Consider the following 20680-nt stretch of genomic DNA (forward strand, 5'->3'; position numbering starts at 1 on the left):
GGCAAGTATTCACCAAAACTGCATTATTGATAGGGCAATGAATGAAATGACACCATCACTATTGTTATGCGCTGAGCTTTTTCCTTTTTCTTTTACGTATATCTTTTTTCTTTTTTTGGTTTTCTTTTCCAAAAGGTTGACTGATTATAATGAAATGGTTTCTTTCCACATGCTGCTGTTGGATAAGGAACCACATCAATGGCGAAAAGAAGAATAACATCCCTTCCTTTCCCACACTCATTTAATAACATTACTTGCTTCTTGTCTTTTCTATCTTCCTTGTGATTCTTCTTTGATTATACTTGCTGTGGCGCTTCTCTTCTGTTTGCTAACCTCTCTCTGCTACTTCATCCTACTGCTGAATTTCTAAATAATACACTTCTTTTCTTTTTATACAAGACTAAGGTATGTCCTAAAAAACTTTTCCTTTTTTTAAAAAAAATATACATTTCTTGAACATCTTTTGACCTCAAGTTGAAGTTGCTGCTATATTTTTCGATCATGATGTTTCTGTCTGTTTGTTTTTTGTTGTTACAGTAAAAAATACAGGGTGAGTACAGAAGTGTAATATAACAAAGTAGTGGGTATTAAAAAAAATGCAAATGTGAGAGAGGAAACAAAACGCAGGAAGGAATGCAGGCCTAATCAGTAATCACTCGGGGACCAAATGAGACACCGAAAGGAAGATGCCACCATATATTTGCATATCCCGCAACTTAACAGAGGATCCTTTTGTACGTTTCATTGATACGGCTGGTAATGCTTCTTTAATTTGCACATTAATTTCACAATCCTTTTACTTTTCTATTTTTTCTGTTTTAGTTAAGTAGTTGTGGACTTGAAGTTCTAAATCTTAAACAAGAAGCTTTATTTACAAAAATACACGCACAAGAAGAAAATAGAAAAATACAAAAATAAAATAAAATAAAAGAAGAAGAAGACTAGAGAAGGGTGAGAATGTAAGTGCAAGCATAAGACAATTTGAAAATTCGATACCTGTGGATGTTGAAGATTTGGCCAAAATGTGTTGTGAAGGCTCTAAAAAAATAATAAAATAAATAAAATAAAAACTTTCCTATTGATAAAATTAATATTGATGGTGAAAAACCCAAATAGACGTAATTTATGGATTAACGGTTTAAACCCTAAATCGGATTCCTTCCAAATTTTAATTGATTGAACAATTAAGATTTAAGACCAATTCATTAATTATGCGATTTCATTAGCACTTGTTATCATATTCTTTTTTGAGATAAAGGATAGAAACTTTATTGATATATAAAAAGGTATATAAAGTGTATAAACCCCTGAGCACAGCTACCCAGCGAACAAAACGCAGCCAAATAACTGCAAAACATACATCACTATAAAATGAGAAATGATATGTCCACAATATTTTCACAATAAATCATAGGTGGTAGATTATTACTAGTTGTTATTGTTAGGGTAAAAAAATAATTTCAATGGTAGATACAAATTTGAACTAATAACAACTAACTATTCATAATTTGTTGTGAAATGTTGTGGACATAACACTTATTCATTAGACTAAAAAGAAAAAAGACAATGTATATATGTATGAAGCAATTGCAATAATGGCACCAAAGGCAGTTAGGGAAGACAATGTATGGAAAGACGCGCCAGTTGCCAAATTTAATTTCAAGGAAGAAAGTTTATTGGCAGTTATTAATGGGAGTTACAGGAAATGAGAAAAGTGGGGGGGGGGGGGAGTTTTTCTTTCCCACTCTTTTAAAAAAAATAATAAAAGAAAAAAAAAGAGAGAAGAAGGAGAAGTTAACTGCCACATCCCGTATGAAGAGGAAGAGAGTTACAACGTGCGAAGAAGACAAGGGTACTCCAAGGTCGAGGAAGTCGGGACTCTGAAAGAACAAAGAGGGAAACCCCACGGGAACTCAAACTCCACATTACTCACGCGTGGACTACAAGCAACTCACAAACTCGGGGGGCTAAATGTTGAGGTCTAAAATGTATACAGAAAGCATGGTAAAAGGCCAAAGGAGGTGGTACATTCGGCCAATCCGTGAGAAATAAAAAAATTGGAAAGGAAGAGAAAGATTGGGGCTACAAAGGAAAAAGGGATGATGGACCTAAGGCCCAAAAGGGAGCAAGAAGCCCCTAGGAAAAACAGAAAGGGGAAAGAAAAGAATTCAGCCTGCCAAGACCAGAGAAAGAAAATGAGTTGGGGAAGGACACCGGGGGGATTGCCTGAGACCTTTGGATGTACAGCATGGCTAAAGGAGGATTAAGACAGTTCAGAAGGTCCCAAAAACAAGAAACAGATGGGCCTTCTTCTCGAAGCGACCATTAATACAACGCAAGGCCTGAAGATCTGGAAAGCAACGGCTCAAGGGTAGGAAGTCGGTGTCTTGGGAACCCTAAATAAGAAACCCACAAAAGGAAATGGTTAGGGAAACCTTCGGTTTTCCTAGAAGAAGACTTCACTTACTGGGAGAATGACAAAAGGAAGGGGCAGCTAAAAGGGGTTGAGCCTGAAAAGAGAAGACAGACAAAAAGGGGACTTGGAAGGCAAAAGTGTCTCAGAGTAGAAAGTCAGCAAGACACTTTCAAAGAAAAAAACATCAAAAGAAGGAAGTTATGGAAAATAAGGAATGTAGCAGTCGTCAGAAGAGCTCAGATGAACAGGGGGCTCTAGTACCCAGGGGGCCAAGGGGGAAGAATCAATGGTACCTCGAAACCCTAATGTGACACTATAAAAGGGGGGAGCAGCCAACGTTAAGGGGCATTCAGCAGTAAGAAAATCATGTAGAATCATTGAGAGAAAACTCTGTAAAACTCAAGGAAAACAGGGGAATATCTCCTGGTATCCTAGAAACAGCCATTACAATACATACTTGGATTCAAAAGAATTCAAACTTTGCAAGTCTTAGAGGCTTAAATAGTCATCTAAGTCTGTAATTTTTTAGCTCATTTGGACCTTGTATCATGTCTTAGTGATCGCATTTGTAATCTATAACTAAGAAAAATTAATGGATTAGTCCCTAATGATTTGAAGATCCCGAACAATTACTCTGCGTTTTGGCCATCAATAATCACAACAACCTTAGTTTGTCGCAAAAGGTATTTGGCCATCCAAAGAATGAGAACCCCAAATAATACATTTGCCACCAATAATCACATTAATAGTAACATTAATAACATTTTCATAACAAACTCTACAAATCATGTACTTTGCATGGATAGGTAAAGAGATACTAATTTCAATCATATATTTTTAATCTAAATTTAGTGATCCAAATAATTGAAATCTATAATTAGAAGCTTTACAAATTATTTCAACAACCTCAGGAAGATAGCAGAAAAATTTAATGTTGATTATACTAATATATATCTGTGTGTGTGTCTATATATATATATATATTATTTTAACAACTCCATTTGTAAACCGTAGATTTGTAATTGATCTAATGGTTAAAAAAATATTATTAAATACTAATTGACTTACACCTCATTCACTTAATTAATAGCAATTTTGCTTCTCTCTCCTTATTTATTATTTAAAACTTTTTACATATATTCCTTTTTTTGCCAATGACTTTACAAATATATTTACAATACATTTTTTTTTTTGAGTTCGTACTACTTTTTTTTTTCTTGCCAGTCATTCTCCTATAGTCTTATCAATTGTGAATACATATCCTGTCTCCTTAAAAAAAAAAAAAAAGGCTAAGTGTTGTTTAATGAGGTTTTAAATAAATGGAGGAAACAAAGAAGAAGAAGTAATTACAACAAATGAAGAATGAAGTACATAGTTCCTTTTGATTAAAAATAGTTTGCTTAAAATCTACAACTCTGTGGAAAAAGGCACTACTACAACACTTATGTACTTAGATTACCAATGAAGAGTTGCATCAAACTATATCACTATGTTACTTGGGATCCTCGTCCTTTGTCTAAGTCCTTATGAACATGATTACTGATAATTTTTGGTCTCGTGTCAAAAGGTTGAACAAGTTTTAAAGAGTTCAAAAACCATTATTACAGAGAACAAATTTAAAGGAAGAATAAGATTGTAATTATGGGGTAATAGAACAATATATCACTGAACTGGAAGTGTTAGTTAGCTAGGATTGGCCTTGAATGAAGAGAGATAATTCAGCATTGAACTACTTTATTGCCTAAAATGAGCAAAAACATGAAAGCTTTCTCTACTGTATTAAGTGTCTTAAGATATTAAATTTTATGGTCTTCAATCAGGATTTCCCAAATAAGATTTTCCTATTTGCTTTGCATCCCGTGGAGGTTGAGGAAACCTCAAAATATGATTATCAATGGCAGGGTACCACAGAATAATCAAGTCCCACATTTTTTTGGATTTGTTCTTGTTTAATTTTGTGTTGATGTGGATCCAATGCTAATTTTTTGGGTTTTAAATTTTCTGGGTTTGTCTTCTTGTTCAAACGTTTAATGTGTTCGTGTTTAATATGATGTGCATTTGATTTTTCTGTGTTTGATTTCTGGGTTTGTATGATTTTTTTGGATTTGTGCTCTTGTGTGTTCTTGATGGGTTTGTGTATGATTTTATGGATTTGACTTCTCTATTTTTTTCTCATTCTCAGTATTTTGAGTTTGTGTTTGGTTCTGGGCTTGTGTTCTTATGTTCTTGCATTGATGTTTAATGTGTTCTTGTTCAGGATTAATTATATCTAAATTGATGAATTTATTTTTTATAATTCTGTTTTTTTTTTAATTTAGTTAAAATTGATAAATCATTTAAAAAAGAAAATTAGATGCTAACATGGCATTTATATATTATTTTTTTATTCGCTCCATCAGCCACGTTAGCCTTTTTCGCTAATTGGCTGACGAAAAGGACTAAAATGAGACGCGCTAATTGGTTTAGAGACTAAAAGTAGTAAAAATAAAATATAGGGACTAAAATGAAAAAACGCCAAAATATAGGGACTAAAAGTGCATTTATGCCTTTATTATTTGACATTTATGACTCTATTTCTAAATGAAGTCACCCTTCATTAATGAGAGTATTTTTAAACCGCATAAAAGTCCAGTTGAAAGGGAGGAATCCTCTTATATATAGTATAGATGTACAAAAAAATCTATATAAGAATAAGAACAGTGAGATTGTAAGTGCAAGTTTCAAATAATTTAAATATGGTGAAAATACCGTTTTGGTCATGATATTTTAAGATCACTATCAATTTAATCCATGTTATTTTCAACTTACAGTCAATTTCGGTTAGTGTGTTAATAATAGGGACCAAATTACTGCAAATTAAAAATAATAAGGACCAAATTAATTGCTACAAAAATGTAGGGATCAAATTGACAATAACCCCCAAAATGTAGGGACCAATAAATTATTTTGTCTTTAAATACTCAATCTTTGGTGGCCGTACGGATTGCAATGGATAACTCAACCCAAAATTGCAACACAATTTTTTCGAGATTAATGTTTAGTATAAACGAATTCATATCAAATTATGGTCAACCCAGTTTAATGCAGGTAACAAATAGGTCAAATTTTTCTTAATCTCTTTTACTCATAATCAACCAAAAATTATCTGGCTCATTATTTATTTCAAGATGAGTTAACCCAATTTAACAAATCAATTTAACCCATATAATAATGCATCTCATTTTTATCCAACATAAGTTTGAATTTTTAATGGTTATACAATTAATTCTTCATTTGAAACCCTAGAATTACTAATCTTATTTTAATTTTTTTAAACACCAAAATAAAGCTAAAGCTATCATGTTCATTGTATTATTCTTAGATTTTTTATTTCTATATCTCGATTAAGTTTGGTTTGATTGAAATCAAAACTTTTAGATTGTATTCTCTTTGTATTTTAATTGATGTTATCGTGGAATAAATTTTTTTGGAATTTATTTGTTTATAATTGTTAATACTATCTATCCACATGGATCATAGATCATCCACATGGGTATCTATCCATGGACTATCTGATAAGTGGATTTAAATTTGAGTTTAAATTTAAATTGATCTGGATATGAGTTGTCAAGATCAGTAGTGGAGTGATATACGATGGGTTAAGTGATTATAAGACCACTTATCTTGATAGTGGGTTTATTCTTATTTGTATTTAAATAATCCTACAAAAATTAAGGAAAAAAAAAGGGACCAACTAAGAAATTGTGAGAAGAAAAATGAACATATAATTCCTAAGTGTTCTCTCAAGCATGCCATTTCTTTCTAGGAACACCATCAAGAGTACTTTGGAGCTTGGAACATGGGAATCTCGGAAGAGACTTGGAAGAGACTTTGGTAGCCTCTCCAATGACAAGAAAGTAATCCAAAAACAATAGAGGTCGTGTGGAGGAGAGTTTGTAAAGCAAGGAGGACAACAATTTGGGAATTGATTAATCAGTTCTAAAAAGGTATGTGAATATATGTCCCATTTAATATATTCAACATTGATATCAAAGCTATGCATGCTCGTTTTCCCTTTTGGATTAAAAATTCCATGACCTTTGTTTCATTTTAAAAAATCCAATATGCATGAATATTAAGAGGCATGTTATGGCATGAAAATGAATGATTCAATCATATGAAATTGTTTCTAATGATGATGATAGCATGCTTGTAAAATATGGTAGCGAGTTATGGCATGTGGAGAGAGAAATCCAAAACCTAGTTTTGAAAGTTGGTAAAAAACCCCCAAATTGTAGGCCAATTTTGAATCGCTAAAACTCATTTTCCTTTAAAGTTTGTATACAAGGATTGATAATATATTTCATAAGCTTCAAAACAATAGTTTACAAGTTAATTTGGACTTCAAATGAGTAAGTTATGGTCTTTTAAAAATTAGGGTCAAATTAAATGATATTAGGAAAAATTATGGTTGAAGGTTGAAGATGATGAACAGTGTTCATCAAATCCCACTCTTGAAAGTGGAGTGTGGGATCTACTCTAGTGGCTTGGTGCCAAGGAAAGTAAATGGCTTGAGCCATGGCGGAGAAATGACCACTTTTATGGTGGTCTAGCTAGTAAGAATGACTTATAAGAGTGTTTTGTACTAATTCACTTATCAGTATGACAAATACCAGTTGTACTAGTTGGTTTGGTGTAGAATTGACTCCCTTTCATCTAATACTCCCTCTATATTAATAAATGGGTCAAATTTGTCATGTCTATGTCAATCCAAGACAACATATTTATTAAGTATGTTATGTGGGTTGGGTTGTTTTGTGTCAACTAGCTTAATAAATGGGTCATGTTAGTGTTAAGTGGTTTTGAGACATGATTATTAAAATAAATCATGTTTGGGTTGGCCCATATATGAATATCTCTCACTAGACATGACATGAACACAACCCAAATAATACGAATTTCCATCAAAATTGCACATAATTTTCTATGAAGGCTTTAGTGTTACACCTAATACTCCTATTCACATATTAATATTTTACTTCTCTTTTTTGAATGAGATTTACATAAAAATATATATTAGTTGAAGGGGAATTTACAACGAAATTCCCAGATCTATGAGATGTAAAAAATAGAGAAAAATATACGTCAAAGAAAACAATCACACAAGACAATATTTACGTGGTTCGGCAATTTGCCTACGTCCACGGAGTTGCAGAGATTTCACTATTCTCATGGAAAAAATACAAGATTCGGCAGTACAGGTTTCTCTTTCTAAAACAATCTCAAACTCTAATCTCCAAAATAACAGTTTTTCTATTCTGCGCACAGGGCCTATTGGCCCAAGCCTCCACTCCATGGACTAAGTCTCAAAAAATCTCTCATTAAAAACCATATAATATTATTTCGAGTCAGGTCATAATCTGGTTCAAACACAACTAAATTCCACAAAACTCAACATTAGTATGATATAAATGAACAAAAAAAAGATAAAGAAAATCATAAAAAGGAAGAAAATAAAAATAAAATTTTATTTTATGATGGATAGGGGGGATTTAATTATTACTCTCCCCTTCTTACTTCCACACATCTACCTTCCTTTTTTAGTCGTGTGTCCAATTTAGGTATCTTTCATAATAGTAATAATAAGACTAAAATCCATACTACATTGTATAAGTTTGGGTCAATTTTCATTTTCTATCTTTAATTTATTTTATCAATTATCTTTAAAATTACCATCTCGTATCCTTGGTGCGGTGATCACTTCACAAGTATAAGTGTTTGCGGGGTGTAGGGAGCAAGGGCCAGGGTTCAAGTATCCAGAAGGGAGCTTCACACACATATACACTTAGATTAGATTAGAGTAGAATTTATATTTTGTTTCAAAAAATTATCTTTAAAGTTTACATTCATTGTAATTTGGTCCTTCTGTTTAAGAGCCTATATTTTGAACCATTAAAATGTATATCTTTAATATATATAACCATAATTGTTAGTATTGTACTATACAGCGTGCGTATCGTATGAATCATATCGTATTATAAAATCGGATATATCGTACGATACATAAAAAAATGCTTTAAAATGAGTATTTTTTTTTTAATATTTATACTTTTATTCAAATCTAACAAGTTGTTAAACTTGTTTTTAACACAAAATTATTAGGTTACTTAATTTAGCCTAATAAAATAACATGTCCATAAGTTTTTTTTTTTTTTTTTTAATCTTTCTCCTACAAAATTTGAACTACACACTGGCACTTCACTTTATATTTACAAATTACTTTTATACACTTTGAATAAGGCATTATTTGATAATATAATTATTTTTTTATTTTTGTCATTATTGTTGTAAGTCTAAGAAAGTTGATTGCCAAGAAGAATATTTTTTTTTTAATTATTAAAATAAAAGAACAAGAAGAAATAGTAAATGTTGAAGAAAATTTTATGAAGAAATAAGTTTGTAAAATGATGAAATTGATGATACTATTGACTTAGATGGAGTAAATTAAGAAATATGATGAAAATAAATTATTATTTTGGGTTGTTTAATTAATTTGAATGTGTATGTTATAAACACATGCTAGTTTGATTTATTTAGTTAGCTTGATAAATATTATTACATAGGTGATGAATAAATATTAGTCATTAGTTGAATATATTAAAAAATTATAATAAATATACACTTTATATATGAATATTTATAATTTTTTATAAATTTTACCAAGTATTTATGCATCTTATGATATACAATACAATACAATACAGAAAAATAAAAAATCGATTTACAATACGATTCACATTTTAACAAATATATATAAAACTACAAAAATTTATTTTAAGTTAAAAAAAAAATCATTAACTAATGAGCACACATTGTCAAGATCACCGTGAACGACCAAGGCCAATATAGCAACTACACAAAAACCCTCAAAATCAACTACCCAACTCCTATTCAACCACTAGGAACAAAATTAGCAACGTAGGGTAGGGAACGTTCAATTTGCATTACTTTAAGGAACCAGAATTTGGAAAAATGACTAAGATTTCATATGTGAACAAAAAAATCTTGCAAAAATTAAGGAGAAGAACCTGAACCTAACTGTTGTTGCAAAAAATACTTTTTTTTGGACTGAAATTTTAAATATTCTACCGTTGGATTAAACTTATTCGTTCTTCTTAACATTTACCAAATTCATATTTATCATATAAGATTTACCATTTAATTCATAAACTCATGTTTTGTGTATAGTTTTTAAATACAAAAAACTTGAAATTTAAACATTCTCTAATGAAATAGTTACCAAATTTTTTATCATTTGAAATCTTGTATGCATGGAAGGTAAAAAGAGCAAATGTAATTTAATAATAAATTTGTCAAAATATACACCTTAAAAATTTACTAAGTAGTGTAACATTATCAAAAGTTACACCAAATTTAATGTTAACCCTACCATCTATAAATGGTATACATGGTCGAGAGTATGTCTTTTTTTTGGGTCATATTTTTTAGCAAAAGCCATACCAATAAATTTAAATCTGAGAAATTAAAGGCACTTTAATTATAATGAATGCATATCATATTTGTAATTCTTGAGTATTTATTGTAACAAATATTTAAGTAATCCAACAAGTATAAATACTTGTAAGATGTTGAGGGTAAGGGCCAAGGTTTAAAACTCCAGGAGAGAGTTTTACACATATACACATTTAGGTTAGATTAGAGTAAAATTTCTATCTTATATAAAATAAAATAAAAAATAAAAACATGTGCTAACCATAAAAAATAAAATCTAATCTCTCTCTAATTATAAAAAGTAATCTAATGGACTCTAATAAAAAGAAAAAGAAAGTAATCTAATCAATGCACTTGTACCTAACAAAAAAAAAATCTAATAAAAGTTCTTGAACTAGAAACGGGACTACCAAACTAGTTTAAAAAGTAATCTAATCAAATTAGTTTAATAAGTACTCCTTGTGGTAACTGGTAATTAAGTCATAAGTGTGACAACTGGATACTCGTGGGTGTTGAAGAATAAGTCAAAATCGATCAGTTTGTGAAGCAACTTTTCTAATTGAATTATTTTTTTCCTCTTTTTGAGAAACATTCTAATACAAATTATAAATGCACATTGGATTAAAGGACATCATTCTCAAAAGTGGGGTAATAACTAATAACTGCTGCGCTAAAACTTTCTAATACGTTATAGGTTCACTTCAGTTAGATCATCACCATGCGCTTGGCTTTTCTTTTTCTTTTCTTTTTTTGGTTTCTTAGGTTTTTTGAAAGGACACTACTAATTTCATTTTAACTTTTAAGTATATTAGCTTATAATCCGTGCATATGCATGTAATACATTTACAAATAAGCATATAAAATTTTACCAACTACTATTTGCATAATAATAATATTAAAAAATGAATGTGACTTTTTCTTAGAAAAGTATTACATTTATAACATTTTCACAATATTTTTACAACAAATCTCAGGTGGTAGATTCTTACTAGTTTTAATATGAATTCATCACTTAAATCACTTTTTTGTCCACACATAACAACCAATAACAACTTACCATTTAGGATTTGTTATAAAAGTACTGTGAAAATGTCGTAGATGTGGGGAGTAAAGGACCCAAGCAGGCATTTGGGCCTTTGGGCTCTAGTAAGATGGGCCGATCTGTTCTTGAGCTAAGGATTTGTTAGTACTGTGAATCGGCCCATACGCCGAGGGTCCGAAGACATGTCCGAGGGAAAGTTTCTCCTCGGACAGACCCAAGAGAACTCGGAGTTTTCACTATGAAGGTCAAGGCAGAACTTTGGAAAGACTGTTGGTTAAGAGGGGGAAACCCTGAACCTTCTAGATACACCGGTGTTAGAAAAATATCAAGAGCAAAGGCTGCCACCTCCACATTAAAGACTCTGCACCTACCTCCCTGGCCGCATTGATGGGGAAGTGACCCATGAACAGTAGAACTGAAACTTCTGGTCACTATTCAAAGGCACTGAGAGAAGAAATATCTAGGGGAGAGGGGGTTTGAGCAACACGTGAATAAAGCATCAGAAAAAGAAGTATTTAAGGGAGGTGAAGGCCAAAGAAAAAGGGGCCCAGTCTGTAACTAAGAAAGAGATTAAGAATTGTAATCTTTAAGGAAGAAAGAGAAATAATATAGCAGTAGTCCTCGGCCTACATCCGAGGAGATCCATTGGCAATTATCATTCATTATTTACAAGTGTTTGCACACCAAAGCCTGTTATCAAGTTCTCAGTACCTTTAATCTAGATTTTGAGCCCACGCTCTACAAATTTTATTGTTTAAGACTCATTGGGCCTGAGCCCATAATTTTCTTTGGGTCCAGGTGCAATTGTGCACTTACAATTGGCGCCGTCTGTGGGGATCTAGTCTGAAAAGGGGCTGGGATACTATGGCAAGCCTAGGTTCTCACCATGCAGAGTCTCAAGGATCACAACCGGAGGATCTTTTCGAGCATCTTGAGCTTCAAAGGGATCGTGAGGGAAGTGTCCATACAGAATACCCTAGGGCTAGCCATACTCATGGCGGGGGTAGCACCACCCACGAGCATGGTGTTAAAGCCATGCAGAAGGAGATTAATCGTTTGAAAAGAAAGCTGCACCGCGCCAGACGTAAGTCCTCACCGTCCTCATCTAATCCTTCTTCAGCGGAGGTCCGGGGAGGTAGTTACAGCTCGAGGTCATGCTCACCCCCCAGCGCAATGTCCTCTTGTGAGGAGGACGACCCGCCAGCTCGCAGACGCAAGAAACTTCCTTCCAGGGGCTTGGAGAACGATGCTATGAGTCGGGCGTTGCACCAACTCTCCAAATCTCCATTCTCACGGAGGATTGAGAAGGAGAGGCTCCCCAGGAGATTCACCCAGCCTACCTTTACCATCTACAATGGCCAGACTGATCCGGTGGAGCACGTGAGTCACTTTAACCAGAGGATAGCAGTGCACTCTCATAACGAGACCCTGATGTGTAAAGTTTCCCCCTCTAGCTTGGGACCTGTTGCTATGAGGTGGTTCAACGGCCTTAAATCGGGGTCTGTAGGTTCGTTCGGGGAGCTTACTAGAGCATTCGCTTCGCGGTTTATCACGTGTAGCAGAGTGCCTTGGCCATTGGACTCGCTGTTATCCATGACCATGAGGGAAGGGGAGACGTTGAAAGCATATTCCGACCAGTACTGGGAGATGTTTAACGAGATAGATGGTGATTTTGATGAGGTGGCGCTCAATACCTTTAAGGTAGGTCTTCCTACTGATCACGATTTGAGGAAGTCCTTGACCAAAAAGCCCGTCCGTAGTGTACGTCGCCTTATGGATCGTATTGATGAATACAAAAAAGTAGAGGAAGACCAGCAGCAAGGAAAGGGTAAGGAGAAGGTTATCCCGCAGGAGAGAAGGGATTTCAGGTCGGACAGATACCACAACAACAAGCTGAGGAGAGACTACATTGGGCAGTCCGGCTTGGCAGTACCTCAGGCCGTGAACACTGTGTTCCGAGAACCAGTACACCAATTATTGGAGAAAGTTCGTAAGGAGCCCTTCTTCAGATGGCCTAGTAAGATGGCAGGAGACCCCGCGAAGAGGAATCAGAACCTCTTTTGTCAGTACCATCAGGACGTGGGCCACACTACCGAGAACTGTCGGACCCTTTGGAACCACTTGGAGCAGCTTGTCAGTGAAGAAAAACTAAAGCAGCACATGTGTCAACCTAATAGGCAGGGCAGTCAATCTGGCTCAAACAATCAGAAGAATAATCCATCTCGGCCGGCATTGGGAACAATTAACGTTATCTTTGCTACACCTGGCAGGACCGGCTCAGGTCCCACTAGGGTGATGGCGGTTTCCCATTCTCAGCCCGAAAAGGCAGGCTCCAGGCCGAAGAGGTTGAAGGTGAATTTACCCGTCTTGGGATTTTCAGAGGAGGATAAGGTTGGTACCATTCAACCCCATGACGATGCTCTTGTGGTCACTCTCAGGATAGGGAATTATGATGTGAAGAGGGTGTTGATTGATCAGGGCAGCGGTGCAGATATCATGTACCCTGATTTATTTAAGGGGCTAAGGTTAAAGCTGGAAGATCTTACTCCTTATGATTCGCCACTTATAAGCTTTGAAGGAAAAGCCGTTGTGCCGAAGGGACAGATTCGTTTGCCCGTTCAATCTGGCTCAGAAACGGTTGAGGTGGATTTCATTGTGGTTGACGCGTACTCCCCATATACTGCTATCCTCGCCAGGCCATGGCTGCACGCTCTGGGAGCAGTCTCCTCTACCTTACATGTTAAGGTCAAGTTCCCCTCGGGGGAATATGTTGAAGAGATCCTCGGCAGTCAATCGGTGGCCAGACAATGCATATCGGCTGCAGTGCTGCACCAGACAGAGGCCGAGTCTTCGGCTTTGATCACCAAAGACTTATAGCAATTAACAGCTCCGGATGCGCCCGATGCGGTGACAGGAGAGGAGGCTCTTTGTGAGGATCTAGAAAAGTTTTTGATAGCCGAGGACCCTGAGAGGTTCTTCCAAGTTGGTGTACGCTTGCCACACCAGGAGAAGATGGATCTTTTGGAGTTTCTGAAAAACAACATTGACGTTTTTGCATGGGACCCCTATGAGGCTCCAGGCGTGGACCCAAGCTTCATTTGTCATCATTTGAATGTCAACCCCGCCATTGTTCCGAGGAGGCAGCCACCTCGGCGTTCTTCTAAGGAACATTCCGAGGCTGTCAAGGAGGAAGTGCTCAAACTCAAAAGGGCTGGGGCTATCAAAGAAGTTTTCTACCCCGAATGGTTGGCGCATACGGTTGTGGTCAAAAAGAAGAATGAAACGTGGAGAGTATGTGTGGACTTCACGGATTTGAATAAGGCCTGCCCCAAGGATTCGTTCCCAATGCCGCGTATTGATCAGCTTGTGGACGCCACTGTCGGACATCCTTGTATGAGTTTTTTGGATGCCTTCCAGGGTTACCATCAGATTCCATTGGCATTGGAGGATCAAGAGAAGACTGCTTTCATTACTCCAACAGGGAACTACTACTATAAGGTCATGCCGTTTGGGTTGAAGAATGCTGGGGCTACCTACCAAAGAATGATGACCAGGATGTTCGAACAGCAACTAGGGAAGACCATTGAGGTATATGTGGATGATATGGTGGTGAAGAGTAAAACAATACCTTCACACGTCAAAGATCTGGCCGACACCTTCCAGGTGCTAAGAAAGTACAAGTTGTGCCTTAACGCCTCAAAGTGCTCTTTTGGCGTGGGATCTGGAAAGTTCTTGGGATATATGATTACTCATAGAGGCATAGAGGTAAACCCAGCGCAGGTCAAGGCTATTCAGAATTTGCAGCCACCTCGGAACCCAAAAGAAATCCAGAAATTGACCGGAATGATTGCCGCACTGAGCAGATTTATCTCTCGGTCAGCTGACCGGTGCCGTCCTTTCTTCCAGTTGTTGAATAAATGGAAGGGGTTTCAATGGACCGAAGACTGCGTGTTAGCCTTCCAACAGCTTAAGCAATATCTTTCTCGGCCACCCATTTTGTCTTGCCCCGAGGCGGACGAGGTCTTGTTTGCTTATCTGGTAGTGGCCGTCTACGCGGTCAGCCTGGTCCTTATAAGGGATGAAAGCAGGGTGCAAAGACCGATCTACTACGTTAGTAAGTCTTTGAATGAGGCCGAGGTGCGCTATCTACTCTTGGAGAAAGCACTTCTGGCCATAGTTCATGCCACGCGCAAGCTTCCTCATTATTTCCAGTCTCATACTGTGGTAGTTCTGACCCAATTGCCTCTCAAAGCGGTGTTACGCAGCGCCGATTACTCTGGCAGGGTGGCAAAATGGGAAACCATTTTGGGAGCCTTTGACGTTAAATACAGGCCTCGCACCTCCGTGAAGGGCCAGGTCCTTGCTGACTTGGTGGCAGAGTTTACCGAACCATTGCTAGAAGAAACTTTGAAAGAAGCACACATGGATGGAAAATCAGTTGGTGTGATCACAGCCGCAGCACCTCCGACTTGAAAAATGTATGTGGATGGGGCAGCTAATCAGAGAGGGTCTGGTGTCGGACTTGTCCTGATATCCCCTGAGGGAATTGTCTTCGAAAAATCTCTAAGGCTGTCATTCTCGGCTACTAATAATGAAGCCGAGTACGAAGCAGTCTTAGTGGGCATGAACATGGTACACAGGATGGGTGGAAATGAAGTCCATGCATTCTCGGACTCTCAGTTAGTGGTCGGCCAGGTCACGGGGACCATGGAGGCTAGGGACCCAAGAATGCAGGAATATTTGGCCCAGTTCAAGCGTCAGCAAGCTAAATTCGATTCCTTTGTCTTGTCTCACATCTCTAGGAGTGGAAACACCCATGCAGATTCTTTGGCCACGTTAGCAACATCTTTGGCCCAGGGTTTGCCCAGGATTATCCTTGTGGAGGATTTGCTAGAGCCAACTCTTATCGTTGTCAACGCAGCTCGCATCCATCTGATAAGGCCTGGACCTAGTTGGATTGACCCGGTCATATCTTTCCTTAAGAACGACATCCTTCCTGAAGACAAGTCTAAAGCAGATAAGATACGTCGAAAGGTGCCACGTTTCTGGTTGTCCGAGGATCAGAAACTGTATAAACGATCCTTCTCGGGACCGTACTTGTTATGTGTACACCCAGAATCAACGGAAGCGCTTTTGGAAGAACTGCATGAAGGGATTTGTGGAAGCCACACTGGGGGAAGATCCTTAGCCCATAGAGCTCTGACTCAGGGTTATTGGTGGCCCAATATGCAAAGGAAGGCTCAGGACTATGCCAGAAAGTGCGACCAATGCCAGAGGTTCGCCCCTAATATTCATCAACCTGGAGGGGTTCTAAATCCTCTCTCCAGTCCCTAGCCTTTTGCACAATAGGGATTGGACATTGTAGGGCCGTTTCCGAGGGCTGCAGGAAACAAAAGATGGCTTCTCGTGGGGACAGACTACTTCACTAAATGGGTTGAGGCCGAGCCCTTAGCAAATATCAGGGACGTTGATTTCAAGAAGTTTGTTTGGAAAAACATTGTCACTAGATTCGGAATACCACATATGCTTATTTCAGACAACGGCGTTCAATTCAACAGCAAGGCTTTTAGAAAATATTGTGGTGATATGGGCATCATAAATAGGTATTCCACCCCAGCTTATCCTCAGGGAAATGGGCAAGCCGAGGCCGTCAACAAGGTCATAGTCAGTGGGCTCAAGAAAAGGTTGGACGATGCGAAAGGCAGATGGGTAGAAGAACTACCACACGTCCTGTGGACGTATCGGACTACACCGCGCAGGTCCACTGGAGAAACGCCCTTCTCTATGACTTATGGAGCCGAGACGGTGATACCCCTAGAATCTGGTTTTCCCACCCTAAAGACAAGTTCTTTTAGCCCGGAGAATAACGATGGCCTCCTAGAGAAAGGCCTGTATTTGGTTGAGGAACGACGCGAAGCAGCTATGGTCCAAATGGCTTATTATCAACAGAAGCTTAAGCGGGGATATGATGCCCACGTGAAGCTAAGGCCACTTGCACCTGGGGATCTTGTACTAAGAAAAGTTGTGGGCACCGCTAAGAACCCGGCTTGGGGTAAGCTAGGACCAAACTGGGAAGGTTCCTATCGCATTGTTTCAGTAGCTGGCAAAGGGTCGTATCGTCTAGCTGATCTAGATGAAAGAATTGTACAATGCCCCTGGAATGTAAATAACCTTCGAATGTATTACTATTAATAAAATGTGCTTTTCTTAGTTAACAATTTAGAGTTATAAATATCTCAGGGGCTTACAGTTACTATTCTTAAGTGTCAAACAGAAACTTGGTTAAGTATGGTCCTCGGACCACAAACCTTGTTGAAATTGATATCTTGTCATTTGTTAAATAGAACCTTAGTTATGCCGGGTCCTCGGACCTCCTACTTTGGGGAAATTAACATTTGAAGTTACTATTCTTAAGTGTCAAATAGAAACTTGGTTAAGTATGGTCCTCGGACCACAAACCTTGTGGAAATTGATATCTTGTCATTTGTTAAACAGAACCTTAGTTATGCCGGGTCCTCGGACCTCCTACTTTGGGAAAATTAACATTTGAAGTTACTATTCTTAAGTGTCAAACAGAAACTTGGTTAAGTATGGTCCTCGAACCACAAACCTTGTGGAAATTGATATCTTGTCATTTGTTAAACAGAACCTTAGTTATGTCGGGTCCTCGGACCTCCTACTTTGGGGAAATTAATATTTGAAGTTACTATTCTTAAGTGTCAAACAGAAACTTGGTTAAATATGGTCCTCGGACTACAAACCTTGTGGAAATTGATATCTTGTCATTTGTTAAACAGAACCTTAGTTATGATGGGTCCTCGGACCTCCTACTTTGGGAAAATTAACATTTGAAGTTACTATTTTTAAGTGTCAAACAGAAACTTGGTTAAGTATGGTCCTTGGACCACAAACCTTGTGGAAATTGATATCTTGACATTTGTTAAACAGAACCTTAGTTATGCCGAGTCCTCGGACCTCCTACTTTGGGGAAATTAACATTTGAAGTTACTATTCTTAAATGTCAAACAGAAACTTGGTTAAGTATGGTTCTCGAACCACAAACCTTGTGAAAATTGATATCTTCTCATTTGTTAAACAGCACCTTAGTCATTGTTCTTACTCTTATCACACGCTTTGTGGAAATCAATATCTTACCGTTCATTAACTTAGATCTTAAGTTCTATATCTTCAAGTGTTAAACAAATTTTTGTAAGGAATGGCCCTCGGACCTTACATCCTACTGAAAGTAATACCTCAAATTACAAAAGTTTATCCATCATATTAGTTTTTTTAACTAAGGCATTGTTTAATATCCAAACTAAGTTAATCTCTGTCAGGTTCTTAAATATTCTACTTTGCAAAGCAAATATGCGCATGGCTGTTTGGAGGTTATAATTGTGCAACTCCTAGAGTTAGATTTATTTATTCTGTTCTTCCTTTAACTATGTATTAGTGAGAATTTTCATGACAAGCACAAAAAGAATAAAGTAAAACAAATACAACATGAGTGAAAGTTGAATAAAATTGTTCTTCATTAATTATATATATCATCAAAAAAAAAAAGGGAGTACATGAAAGTCCTATGCTAGGCCCTAAGCTTGGGGAGGGGGGTCTTGGAGGGAGCTGCTGCCAGCCTCAGTGCTCTTCAGTTCCAGCTCAAAGGTAGACAAAACTTGCTTCCCTTTGTCTATTGAAGGAACGAGGGGCTCCACGTTCTGAATTTGCTCCTTCTCGGCACCACCGTGCTCGTCCTTCTCTTTATGGGAACCTTCAGGTTCTGTAGGATCAGGAGCGAGTTCTTGCACCACAGGAGGAAGGGCAGGGGAGGAAACAACAGGAGGGTCTTCTATCTTCTGTATGTCTAGAGGAAGCCAAATGTTCTCAGGCTTCCTCAGCTCGGAAGCTTGAGGAACCCCTGCTACATTCATGGCCTCTCTCCAGACCTGTTGACAGTACTTTCGGCACAAGGCCGCAAAGGCTTCTGTCAACAGTTCTTACGTTGCATTTACTCCCTCCTGATAGCTGGCCTTCTTCGCGGCCTCTAGTGCGTGCTTGTGGGCGCGAGCCTCCTCCTTCGCCCGCGTAAGCTCCTTCTCCAAATCAGAACGTGCCCGTTGGGCTTGAGAGAGCTCCTCGTCCTTTTGGCGAAGAAGTTTACGTTGTGCCTCCACTTGGTTTTCCATCGTCTTTAAGCTGGCCTCTGCACCATCCTTCTCTCTTTTTAAATCTGCCAGCTGCGATGTGATCCTCTCATTCTCTGCTAGGACCTGGCCTAGGGACCTTTCTGCCTCTTGCTGTAGCTCTTGCTCCATCTCAGCGCGCTTCTGAGAATCCTCTACGAACTTCTCGGCCGCGAAAACTTCTTGGATGGCCTGCAAAAAAAATGTCAGGAGGTTAAATATGGTAAAGTGTTTACAAATGAATTTAGAGTACAAGTGTGAGGTGGAACTTACCAGAGCTAAATCCCTTTTTAATGAAAGGAACAGCTGAGGCTGGCCCATCTTCTCCAAGGTTTCCATGTCCTTGGGCAGCAGAAGAGGGCACTCCAATGTCTCGGCTAAGTGGTAGGCGTGGCCTTGTTGGATTGCCCTAATACTGGAGTGGCAGGAGATTGGTGCGCCATCCAGTCTTAAGTCAGGAGACCAGGTAGCCGGTGCTCGGCGCACTTCGGCCATGTCTCTAATCTCCCTACTCTCGACTGAGCGAGAGCGCCCTTTGCCCTTGTACAGCTTCTGCTGCTGGGCCGGCGCTGGCTGCTGTTTTAATTTCTTTTGCTTCTCACCACCAGCCCCCTCAACCTCCACTTTCCTCTTCTTCTTTGGATCTTCGGCCGGAGGCTTGGGGTCGGTTGGAGGAGGAGGTGATGGCAACGCTGGGGGAACTTGAGACCCCCTCGTCCCTTTTTTAGCCACTCTTGCCCCTCTTGCGGTCATAAGGCCCTTAAGCTCGTCCATGTCTTCCTCAAAGGAGCTGTCTTCTGGACGTGCTATCACTAGGCCCGTGATCCTAGAGGTCTCGGCTGGCTCTTCTTCCTCGTCGGAAAGAACAATGAACGGGTTTCCACGAGGTCGTTGGGTGTCTTCAAATTGGAACTTATCTATCTCCTCGTCCAACGTGTTCGATGAAGACACTTGCTCCTCTGGGACAACTGTTGCCTGAAAGTGCGTGGCTAGGGGGATTGCTGCAATGGTCTGTGTGTACAGTATTGTGTGGAGGTCGTCAGGAAGGTCGTGGTCAGCTAAGAAGTGCAGTTTGGCCATGTGAATCCTTCTTCCCCTCCGGTCACCCGCAACGATGGCGTTCTCAATCTCCTGGAAGTCTGAGGAGATAGGGTCGTACCCTAATATCAAATGTGCCGCTCTCAGTTGTAAGTCCGCGCTCACTAACGCCTCTGAGCGAAGCACTCGGTTCAAATCTGCAACGTTGCAATGACTCAAGCGGGGGCGCACGGGTTGTTTATCTGCAAAGAAAGACACTAAGGACAGGCGAACATGATCAGACTTTTAAGACATTTGGTAAATTAAAGTCAAATAGTTTATAAATGCAAATGACATTCTAAGATGCTTATATGGATTTATAGGGTGGGAAGTTAGATCCTAAGTCGCACCTAGATCCCCCCACTCAACTGGGCAGTAGGGGCCGTCGTGCCAATTGCCTGAGGCGATGAGGTAGTCGTCATTCATGCCTTTATTGGACTTGGGCAGACAAGAGATTAACCTAACTACGCTAGA

General features: G+C 38.3%; 1 protein-coding gene across 3 annotated transcripts in view; it reads left to right on the top strand.

Annotated features, from left to right (window-relative positions):
* Nucleotides 1-45: 45 nt before the first annotated feature.
* LOC142609859 (putative disease resistance protein At4g27220) overlaps nt 46-20680 on the top strand; it is a 29844-nt gene continuing 9209 nt past the window's right edge. For 2 of the 3 annotated variants that reach the window (XR_012839701.1, XM_075781580.1), the window contains exons 1-2: nt 431-756; nt 6222-6402. The gene's annotated coding sequence lies outside the window, so the exon portion shown is untranslated. Of the gene's footprint in view, nt 406-430; nt 757-6221; nt 6403-20680 lie in introns of those variants that run through there. The other variant, XR_012839702.1, reaches the window with a different exon arrangement.

The sequence above is a fragment of the Castanea sativa genome, chromosome 9, assembly GCF_040712315.1.
Source record: "Castanea sativa cultivar Marrone di Chiusa Pesio chromosome 9, ASM4071231v1".
Classification (NCBI taxonomy): Eukaryota; Viridiplantae; Streptophyta; class Magnoliopsida; order Fagales; family Fagaceae; genus Castanea; species Castanea sativa.